Source organism: Narcine bancroftii, chromosome 13 (genome assembly GCF_036971445.1).
Source record: "Narcine bancroftii isolate sNarBan1 chromosome 13, sNarBan1.hap1, whole genome shotgun sequence".
Taxonomy (NCBI): domain Eukaryota; kingdom Metazoa; phylum Chordata; class Chondrichthyes; order Torpediniformes; family Narcinidae; genus Narcine; species Narcine bancroftii.
Window position 1 is genome coordinate 20,713,510 of NC_091481.1, and position 12,671 is coordinate 20,726,180.

The window sequence follows — 12,671 nt, forward strand, 5'->3', positions numbered from 1 at the left end:
ATAATTTCTGATTCTGATTTTGAAAATGCCAAAACTGGATCACAAAATTCTGTGCTGAACAGCTTCAACCTGCCCAGGCAACCTATGTACCAACACTGTTGATTATTTTTCACAACAGACCAGTGTCCTTTTCAATCAATTTGATTTGCACGGTCTCTGGAAAATGCAAATGCATTTTTTATTTCTGCATGCAGGCCAATTTTTTTTTTGTTGCTTAATTTATTTTTGTCAGTATCTTCCATGATGCTGTGGGCACTGAATTCTCATCGCTACAACTATAAAATTGTATTGGCTGCTTATGGCCACATTTATCATTTATACTAATGATAGAAACTTATCTCAATCTGAAGTATTATTCCAGATACAAAAATACAGCTTCTCCTCAAATTGTGTTTTGTTTAAATTCCTCTTTAAATATTTTATTCATTGCTGCATTCCCACTGAAGGGGGAAAATGAAGAGGAAAAAAAAAGTGTTTGTTTGCTTTTGCTATTCTAGCTTTCCATTTGAGGACATGAAAGTTCTCAGAATATCCCAAGATGCAGTGCACTTTGACCTTTTTTTACACTCCACCAGTTGGCTTTCACTGACGGTTTGTTAGATAACAAGTGTGGACGATTAGAGGCATGAAGCATTTTTTCATTATATCTTGCATGTGCTAATGTTGACTCCAATGTGCCTCTGGGTTTAAGAAATGTTTTACAGTATTATTTTCACTCACATTTAATTCGACAATAGATTTTCACTGCACAGATTTTTTTTCTGTATCCACTCAAAATGTGAGTCAAACAACATGAACTTGAGGTTGGAAAATTAATATAAAAATGGTGAATCCCCGATTCATGCTTCTGATTGTCCACACAGCTATTACTTGTTAGCTAACTAACCATCAGTGAAAGCCAGCAGAGTGAAGTCAGCACTAAGCTTGACCATGCAGCGGAGGTGTGGACGTTAGCTCCAAAAGCTTCTATTTAGCTCCGAAAGAGCACAAATGTTTCAAAACAGAATAACCAACTTCAGCAAAAAAAATGGAATGAATGCGTTTCCAACCAGATGGCATTAATATAGATTCTCACCTTTCCTCTTGTCGCATCTTTTGAATGTGATCAAATGCTTCACAACCAGGCCTAACCAGAAACCATGGTTGGATGCAGAGACCCTGGCCCTCCTCAAAGCTCATGATGCTGTCTTCAGGACGGGGTGTAGGGTGGCACTAAGATCAGCCAGGGCTGAACTCTCCCGTACAATCAGGAAGGTAAACCCGGGGAACGCACAGAAGATCCGCAGACAGCTGTGTGGCACCGTGACTCGAGGCGCTTGTGTCAAGGCACCAAGACTAACAGGTCTCAGGTCAAACTTTGCGAGTTGATCTCCATCAATGTGATCGACTGAGATCGTTGTCTGAAGGGGGTGTGCAAAATCATTCAGGACCCCTTCCATCCTGCACGCATCTTTCAGCTGCTCCTGTCAGGAAAGCGATACAGGAGTATCAGAGATAGCACCACCAGGCTGAGGAACAGCTTCTTCCCATGGGCAGTGAGAATGCTGAACGACCAAAGGAACTGCTCATACTAACCATCTGAGACTTTCATATTCATGAAACGATATTTATTTTTGGCATTGTATAGATGAATACTTATCCTGCATGTGCATTGATTGTCTGTATGCGCGCTATGTCTGGTTGTATGTCTGCGTGTTTTGAACTGAGGACCAGAGCTTGCTGTTTCATCAGGTTGTAAGTGTATGATAAGATGACAAAAAACTTGACTTGACATCCAATTAACACCTTTTGTTGGGCTGGATTTCTCCCCCTGCCATTCCTCAATCTTTATTCTGACACTTTCCGGTTATTTGCTTATACCTTGAAGAAGGACTCAGGCCCAAAACATCGGTAATATATCTTCTATGGACACTGTGAGACTGGCTGAGCTCCTCAAGCATATCAGTGAGTTTTTACTACAACCACAGCACTTGCAGACTTTCATGTTTCACTTCATTAATATCGATTTCTCCCCTCACCTGTTCCCTTTCCTCCACCTCCACATCCCTTTCTCTTTCTTTCATCACAGAGAGTTAACCTTAATCTTCTCTACCTATCACTTCTCAGCTTGAACCTTCCTACATGCACCCACCTATTACCTCTGTTCTCTTCCCCCACCTCCCCCCACAGGTATATCTACCTGTTTTTCTCATTTCCAGATGAAGGTCTCAGGATCAAAATGTTGGTTACCTTTTACTTCCTATATGGATGCAGTGTGACCTCCTGAGTTTCTACAACACTTTTGTGTATTGCAGCGATTTATAAATTTGTTAGGATCTTCAAATCCCCTTACAGTTTTAAAAAAGGTTGGAGAGCATCTCTGTTTGTTTTACTTCCCTCAATTCATTTGAAAGCATAGATAATGGTGTATGATAGTGAATCCATGGAAATAATCAGTATGGAACAGAACAGCCTTAAATTTCGGCATTCCAACTTTTGGATTTATTAATGCAATGTATTTCACTGTAAAACAGCTTTAATTTAAACTCGTTTCTCAGGTTGGATCATGCTGCAGTTGAATTGCTGTGGTTGATTGCACTGTTAGATAGAAGGTTGTTCAGCTTTCCATCAATATTTTCAATAGTGAAGTTCCTTGGCCTTAGGATATGTAGCAGAATTAGTTTTTGGCAGACAGTTGTCTGATCCACAACACCTTTGATGGTGGTTTGGGAGACTTGGAATTTCAAAGCAATTGTTTCTTCATTTTATATGAAAACAGCCATTCAATCCGACTAAATTCAATTTTATACCACAACCAATATTCCTCGAGAATATAATCAAATGGAGCTGAATATTTAGTTCTACCCAAAATTAAAGTTAAATTTTGGATAGGTGACTGACTAAATTTCAATGAAGAGATTAGGATTTCGTGAGAGGAAACAATATTGCTGTAATTTTTTTTTTTCCAAAATATACCTAGCCTACAAAATGTAGACAGACAGAATGGGGCTAAGTCACAAGGGCTTATTGCATGAGAAATTGCAAACAGTGAACATATCTTAAAAATGGAGACTTATTTTCACACAATTCACAAAAGTAATCGTGTCCTCTCTTCAAATTGGATTGTTTTTCTAAGTATTGCTGTCGATGTTTGTATCATCATCTGTCACTCTGTACAAGATAACAGGCAATGCCACCATTTTATAAAGGCAATAGAGAGTGCAATAGCATAATCTTTTCATATCACTGTACTGTAAAGGTTGGAAATGCATGACAACATAATGCTTTTAGCCTATACCCAAACTCCCAACCTTTTTGTTTATTGAATTCTGTTTTACATTTAAAATGAAGATTGTTGTTTCTTCTTCAAATTTATAACACAATAGTGTAGTAGTTAACATAATTCTATTACCGCAGCAGCCGCTGTCATTAAGCTTATATATGTTCTCCCCATGTCGGTGTGGGTTTCCTCCTGGTGCTTCAGTTTCCTCCCACATTCCAAGATGGGTTAGTAGGTTAATTGATCACATGGGTGCCTTTGGGTGGAGTGAACTTGTGGGCCAGAAAGACCTGTTACCATGCTGTATATCTAAAGTTTTTAAAAAAGTTATAATTTATTTCATCAACTGCTGTATTTGTTATTTTTTAACAGCTTTTTCAATTATTGTTTCAATCAGGCAGGATCTTTATTTACTCCATAAATTATTGTGTGAAACCTCGAATGCAGTGGTTCCCAACCCTTTTCTTCCCACTCACATCCCACTTTAAGTATTCTCTATGTCAATGTGCTCTGTGATTAGTGAGGGATTGCTTAAGGTGGGATGTGAGTGGGAAGAGAAGGTTGAGAACCACTGCTCTAGACCCAATTGTTACCAAAATATTATGCTTGAGAAAAATGGTCATTGGCCCATTTCCTTTGGAGTTATGAAACCATGCACATAACAAGTCAATTAGGCACAATTAAAACAGTGGTTTTCAAATTTATTTCTTACCACCCACATCCCACCTTAAGCAATCCCTTACTAATCACGAAGTGCCTATGGCATAGGGATTACTTAAAGTGGTATGTGAGTTGGAAGACAAAAGGTTGGGAACCACTGCTCCAATGGAAAAGATAAATGGAATTTGTTCCTTTGTAATAACAGAATCTCCTCTGATCATATTGACATTTATATTATTTCTTACCATGCATTTAGTGCAATAAGTTAATATATAATTGAAATTCATAATCTGGTCATGTGCTATTTGATAAATTAACAATCATTGAACAACAAATTATTTGCCCAATATGACGGTGCATAGAAGTCTATAATGTGATGGTAGTGGATACAGCTTTCCGATTACTGTAAAACTGCTTAGGTGCAAGAACATAACTTATCAATGCTGGAAAACACCTCACCACTCGGAGTTCTGCATTCATTTTCATCATCTAATTGTTCGTTCAATAGCCTCCTGTGATTAATGTATTGGAGCACACCTATCCCACAACAATATTCATACCTCAGATGATTATGGCATTTCATTATACGCCCACTTAGATGCATTAAATCTACAGCAGACATATATATTAAGTGAAATTTCTCACCCAGAGGTTAATATATTCATTCTATATTCCCCAATTCTTTTGGCAGGGAATTCAATGCAAGTGTACAACTGCTTCAAACAAACCTTGCTGACTTAGGATATCCAGGATGCTTGGTGTTGGTTGCAATTCTGATGTAAGCAAACTGAAGAAGTATTTCGTCCAGCTGGCCATTCGTAATGAAAGGAAGTCGCATCAATTGAAATTGAATATGCCTACAGGGTTGGTTGAATATGTAATATTCAAAGATTAATACACACCTGATATAAAACCAAATTTTAAAATCATACAGTTATATTATTTTCACAAAGTTTCCTTCTTAAACACATTTAAATTTGATTCTAAGGAAATTTTATTCACCCATCTTATAGGTAAGTATGAAACAAAAGAAATGAGAGATGACCCCTTTTCTCCTCCATGAGCTCCTCCTCATGACATCCTTTACTCTATGATTCCATTTTCTTCCTACTAACCTCTGCATTCACTTACCTTCTGGTCTTACCATAATCTTCCTACCACATTAATTCTCCTGATGTATCCCCAGTTTTGGCTATAACATCGCTATGTAACTCATACTACAATGGTCTTCACCAGTGACAAGATCATTTAGTATCACTCCCATCTTGCGATGTAGTGTTCTGGTCCAGGACACTTAAGTGTTGGTTTCAATTCTGATGGAAAAGAGTTTTGTCCAGCTGGATGTTTTTAAGATTGGTAGTTGTACATTGCAAAGAACTAAATCAGATCAGACTTCCGATTTATTGTCAGAGTATAGACATGACATCACATAGAACCCCGAGATTCTTTTTCCTGCGGGCCAGGCAGCATTACCACTAATAGGTAATATAGAAAAAAACTGTACTCCTGAAAAGATATGTGTATAGGAAAGAGAAATATGTAAACAAAGAAAAAGTGTAAACAAACTGACTGCAAAGAACAGAACAAAAAAAAATCAGTAATAAATAATGTACAAAGTAAATCTTTAAATGAGTTCCCTGATTGAGTTGGTTGTTGAGGAGTCTGACGGCGGAGGAGTAGCAGCTGTTTCTGAACCTGGTGGTGCGAGTCTTGTGCAAAAGAACCGTCAATCAAGGATTTCTGTAAGAGATGATCGACAGATATCTTTGTTGCACATTTAAAAACATAAGCGTAGACTAATAGCCATCTATTTATCTTACAATAGAAAGAAAGATCCAAAAAGAGGAAGAACAGAGAAAGAGAAAAGAGGATGTTGGAGGCTACATATCGAAGGAAACCATTAACCCTGCCCTTCAATGCTGGAGTCTACATATCGAAGGAAACCATTAACCCTGCCCTTTAATGCTGGAGGCTACATATCGAAGGAAACCATTAACCCTGCCCTTGAATACTGGAGGCTACATATCGAAGGAAACCATTAACCCTGCCCTCCAATGCTGGAGGCTACATATCGAAGGAAACCATTAACCCTGCCCTTCAATGCTGGAGGCTACATATCGAAGGAAACCATTAACCCTGCACTTCAATGCTGGGGGCTACATATCGAAGGAAACCATTAACCCTGCCCTTCAATGCTGGAGGCTACATAGCGAAGGAAACCATTAACCCTGCCCTTCAAAGCTGGAGGCTACATATCGAAGGAAACCATTAACCCTGCCCTTCAATGCTGGAAGCTCCATATTAAAGGAAACCATTAACCCTGCCCTTCAATGCTGGAGGCTACATATCAAAGGAAACCATTAACCCTGCCCTTCAATGCTGGAGGCTACATATCGAAGGAAACCATTAACCCTGCACTTCAATGCTGGAGGCTCCATATCAAAGGAAACCATTAACCCTGCCCTTCAATGCTGGAGGCTACATATTGAAGGAAACCATTAACCCTGCCCTTCAATGCTGGAGGCTCCATATCGAAGGAAACCATTAACCCTGCCCTTCAATGCTGGACGCTCCATATCAAAGGAAACCATTAACCCTGCCCTTCAATGCTAGAGGCTCTATATCGAAGGAAACCATTAACCCTGCCCTTCAATGCTGGAGGCTACATATCGAAGGAAACCATTAACCCTGCCCCTTCAATCTACCCTCTCCGTATTTCACCAATTCTTTCATCACCACCAAACAAAACCTTCAAATTCAATTTCTTTGTTGATTTCTCCAATCGGATGCTATCACAATAAGTACAAGGTATGCAAATACACAAATCTTAGTTGCTGTAGGTAAACAGATTTTAAAAAAAACTATAATGTACATTAAATTATCCTTAAAAAGTTAATAAATAAAAAGACAGATAAGTGTTCATAGTCACAGTTAGTACAAGACAAAAAAAAAACAAATTTCAATTGTGCACAGATCCTTTTTTGATATCCTGGAGTAGTTTATGGTTAAGGTAATAAGGGATGGTCCAAGTTCTTGAACCAAGAGATGCAGGATGTCAAGCTTCTGTACCTTTTTCCCAAAGGTAGCAGCAAGAAGACATTGTGACCAGGGTGATGAGTACCCTTTATGATGTTGGCTGCCTTCTTGAGACAGCACCGCGCATAGATGTTTTCAATGGATAGGAGGTCAGACCTTTAGACGGATTTGGTTATGTTTGTGACTTTTGGCAGTGTTCTGGCTATTCAAATTACCAAACCAGGCTATGATGCAACCCATTAGTAAACTTTCCATAGTACACCTGTAGAAGTTTCATGGATCATTGGACAACATTGAAATCTTAGAAAGTCGAGGCTTTGATGTGCCTTCTTCATAGTTGCCTCAATGTGCTGGCTCAGGAGAGGTCCTCTGCTGTGTAGAGACCCAGGTGCTAATGCTCTCCAGGTACTAACATCCCTCGGCCTCCCCCTTCCTGAAATCCACATGATGAATGGCGGTGTGATGTCATGTTAGTATCTTTATTTCCATCAGTCTGTTAGACATAGTGTTGAGAAGATGCAAACTGAGAGAGAAAAGAAGATCCTGCCAGGAAGATCAAACCTCTGAAGGAGAATGAACTGAAGGAAGGATAAACGTCCCTGCAAGTATTTATATACCCTCACCTTACATTGCATCCCTCACTTGACCAAGAAATAAGGCTGAAGATAAAGATGTAAAATTAATGACTATCTGCATATAGCCTAAAAGTGCAAGGACATGTTTGACATGTTTTCTTCCCTTTCCTTCTTTCACTGCATTAAAAAAAATCTCTTCACAAATGTCGTTCTTAAAGTTGGGAATGCATCATTTACGCCAGGATAGATAATTACATTTTCCACCCCTAAACTGGTGAAGCCCACTTCTGGAAAACATAAGACATGAAGCAGTAATTAATTGAACTCAGAATCAATTAGTTCAAGGCAATGAGCCTGAAATTTCACGAGGTTACAATTGATCCCTGACTGTAGCTCCAAAGGGAGAATGTCAAAATTCTTGGCTACTAATGGCATTTTATCCAGTGTCCAAATAGAATTAGAATGGAATAAATATAGGGTTATGGTTATAAACTGTTGTGGACTAAACTAAAATAGGTTGGTAAAACATTATGGGCTGAAATGGTCTAATCTGTGCTGCAATGTTTTATGTCCAATGGAATAAGACAGGAAGATCAGCTCAAAGCAGAAGCTGTAAAACTGTGGCAATGGATGTAACAACTAGAAGCAGAAAAAAAAATGACCAGAGGGAAATAAGGGAACAGCAGAAATGTAAAATGTATAGAAATATGAATATTTATGTGTAAAAAATTATGTTAATTCCTCTAGCCAAGTATAATTTTTCCATATTTCATCTTCAGGCAAATATGATAAACAATAAGATGCTGGATTTAGTGCCAGGCCCAGAAGACGTTTTTACTGTTGGTTTTGTCCACATCCCAGTTCACAAAATGTTTTTGCTACTTTGCTTTGAGATTTTGTAAATCTCACCACAATCACATCTTGTCTGATCCATAAATGCATGCCATATAGCTAGAATCATAGAACCACAGAACAATTACAGCACAGAAACAGGCCACCTCAGGCCCTCTACTCTGTGCCGAAACAATTTTTCCTAGTCCAACTGACCTGCACCCAGTCCATAGTCCTCCATACCTCACCCATCCATGTACCTGTCCAAATTCTTCTTACATGTTAACATTGAGCCGCATTTACCACTTCAGCTGGTAGCTCTTTCCACACTCTCATCACTCTCTGTGTGAAGAAGTTCTCCCCAATGTTCCCCCTAAACATTTTCCCTTTCATCCTTAATCCATGTCCTCTGGTTTGTATCTCACCTACCCTCAGTGGAAAAGACTATCCATATTTACTCCGTTTATCCCACTCATAATTTTAAATACCTCTATCAAATTTCCCCTCATTTACAGTCCAAGGAATAAAGTCTAGCTTGTTTAACCTTTCCCTGTAACTCAATTCCTGAGGTCTGGGCAACATCCTGGCAAATATTCTCTCCACCACATTCAATCCATTGACTTTCTAACAGTGCATGTAATTTTTACATCATATTTTTCCTCCTCCACTCCTCTATCTGCTCTAGCACTTTGGTTCCCCTGCACCTGTAAATCTAGATTAAACCCACTGGAACAGCACTAGTAAATGTGCCCGCATGCATATTCTTCTCCTTCCAGTTCAGATGCAAACCATCCCAATGATCCAGAAACCTGAACCCTCCCTCCTATACCATGTCCTGAATCACATGTTAACCTGCATTATCCTCCTATTTCTAACCTCACCAGCATGGGTAGCAATCCTGAGATCACTACCCTGGAGGTCCTGTCCTTCAACCTAGTCCCTAACTCCCTTAACTCTCATTGCGGGACCTCCTCACCCTCTCTACCCACATCATTGGTCCCTACATGGACCATGACATCTGGCTGTTCACCCTCCCTCCTGAGAATGCCAAGAACTCAATCTGAGATATCTTGGCCCTGGCACCAGGGAGGCAACATACCATTCACGATACTCGATCTTTTCCACAGAACCTCTTATTTGTCTACGCAACTATGGAATCTCGTATCACTACAGCTCACCTCTTCTACTCCCTTCCCTTCTTATCCACACACCAGACCCCATGCCAGAGACCTGATCGCCATGGCTTGTGCCTGGTGAGACATCCCCCTCAATTGTATGCAAAATTGTATACTTATTATTCATGGAAATGCCACAGATGTGCCCTGCACTTCCTGCCTCTTCCTTTTCCCTCTCTTGATTGTTGCCCATCTACCCTCCTCCTGCCTCCTAGTGTCCCTGTAACTCCTGTCCATTTTACCCTCTGCTTCCCAAATAATCCAGAGTTCATCCAATTCCATCTCCAATTCCTTAACTTGTTTTGCCAGGAGCTTCAGCTGGATGAACTTCTCACAGACTGTCAGCATGGATACTGCTGGCTTCCCTGACAACGCACATTCTACAAGAGGAGAACTCCCCTGCCTTGGCTGTCATATCCTCTCTCTCTCTCTCTACAAATTAATTTTCTATTTGATTATTAAAAATAATTTATCTGTCCAATTGCAGCTTATTACCTCCTTGATTGTTGCAGCACTTTTACCATCCCAAATTTAAATTCTGGATTCTACAACCAATCTTACAAAGACTATAATTAATTGGTCCTTCTTGTCCTTTCTTTCAGATCCATTGTAACACCTCCCTGCAACTCCCCACGTTGGCCAGTCCATCACCGAGCACCCTATACTTCCTGCTTCATCCAGTAGCCCATCACTGCTGTGCATGACTTACCTGACCCAACGCTCTGTTCACCCTGTTCCTGGTTCACCCTGCACGACCCCCTTGGGCAACATGCTGTCATCTTCCTTCCAGATCTGCTCCAACTCCTACTGTGCATTCTCTTTTGCGTCCTCTTGCGCTCCAAGCAGCCGCTTTCCTTCAGGGTCTGCTTTCACTTGACTCTTTCGTCTTAAATTCAGGTACACCTGAGCACCAAGCTCCCTGCACCTTATCAGGTCATTGGAGATACTTATTCCTAAGAGTGATTCATGAGATATGAAACAATAGGAAGAAAAACTGTATATTGAAAGAGCATTTGAGTACAAGAGTGAAGATTTTATTAGTGGAATTCTGTGGGTCTCTAGGAAGATCAAACCTGGAATATTATGTATGGCTTTGATCACTCTACCAAGAGATGGATATACTGTTTTTGGAAGGATTATCATCAGTTTTACTCCAGGCAAAGCCAGATTGGTCTGCTAAATGGGTTCGGCCTGTGCTTTCTTGAGTTTTAAAGAATGGGAAGAAATCTCTCTGAAACTTATCAAGTTGTGTTGGGACATGACAGGATAGATATGATGGGGAACTGTTTGTGTGGTGGTTAGCGCAATGCTATTACAGTGCCAGTGACCCAGGTTCAAATCCGGCGCTTTCTGTAAGGAGTTTGTACATTCTCCCTATGTTTGAGTGGGTTTCCTCTAGATGCTCCAGTTTCCTCCCACCCTTCAAAACATTTGGGATGCTGTAGGTTAATTGGAGTATTTGGGTAGTATGGTGTGGTGGGCCGGAAATGTCTTTTACTGTGCTGCATGTCTAATTTGAAATTTAAGATTTTTAAATAATTATGATGTTTTTCCTTGTTCCCGTGTCCAGAACCAGGAGGTGTTGATGTTGCCGGAGGATTTGGCAGATAGTATGGATGGCAATTCTTCATCACTATGTGATGCACCTATAGGCACTTCACATTAAAGAATTGGGGATGATGACAGTCTCAAGAGCTTTCTGCCAGATTTGAAGTCATTCTCTTCAAATAGACTGTACTGGCACACTGAAGGTGATGGTGAATTAAATCAATGACGCCCGTCTACATTGAGAGGCGGCTCTTGCAAAAGGAGAAATGGTCCAAGTATTTCAAGATCTTGTCATGACCTTTAGTCATCATCTTGTACAGTGAATGCATGCGAGCAGAATATCTTTGTATTTCAGTTGTCTTTCACTGAAGAATCAAGAATAACTTGGACTTTGACTGCCCAACGTACACACACTTGAACATTATCCGGATACCATAGTGCAATGCTTAAACTTGTTGATTCTGTGGTTTAGGAAACACAGATCAAACAGGTTGCCATTTATCTTTTGGTTAAGTTCCGCTCCTGGCGAATCCTGTCAGAGGTGAGGGGCAGCATGACAGTGAGAAAGATTGAAAGAAGTGTTGAAGTGGTGAAGCTGCTTTGTTGGACATCAGCGTGAACTAAAATCAGTTCCATTGTAGGTTTGTCATGTCAGATCACTGCTGGAGTACTGTCATAAAACAAACCTCAGATGGAGAGAAGTTTCTGCCAGCTATTAAATTCAAGAAGGTGCTTCACAGTCTTATAAGAAACCTCAAGTGGCCATCTATTTTCAACTTGGATGGACAACACTTAGACTAATAAATATGCCTGCTGGGAAGTAACTCAGGACATGGTTGTATTGGTGAAATTGGCAAGTGTTTGATGATTTGGCGAAAGAAAAACATGAGATAATGCAGTTTGGGAGACAGAATGATGAGAAATATTACAAATTATAGGATGTCATTTTAAAATCGAGACCTAGGATTTAATGAACAAAAATAATGGAAGCAGCATGAAGTTTGGAAAACTTTTTTAAAAATCATAACAAATTCTTTTCTTTACTTGCATGAATAGAAGCAAAACTGAAGTAATGTGTCAAAATTAACACCTTTAGAAAAATGTCATTGCTTCAGTGAGAACACAGAAACAGTTGGAGGATGTTTACGAAGATGAGGGTCTCCTTATACCTCGGGTGTTCAAGATCATGCATAGTTTTACAAAGGAGAAACAACTTCCAGTGGGGGAAAAAATGACCTGTGAAAAGGGGTTGCAAATTCAAGGTGATTAATGAGAGGAAGCTATTACGGAGTCCAGAGGACACCAAAAACCAGCAGCGATAGATATGCATCACACACAGGGTTACTGAAGCAAAAGTTTTTTAAATTATATTTGAACAAGAAAACAGAATTAAACTTTAACTTATTACTTAACCTACCTAACTACTTAATCCTCCCCCCCCCCCCCCACCTCAAATACTAAGTACAGGTGTGTGTAATGTATATTTAAGATTAAAAAAGTTCTTTGGATCACAATCCAATTTCAAGGGTTGCAGGCAATTCTTGTTCTGTGCACAGAAGTTAGCATGAACAAAGTTCACCAGTCTTT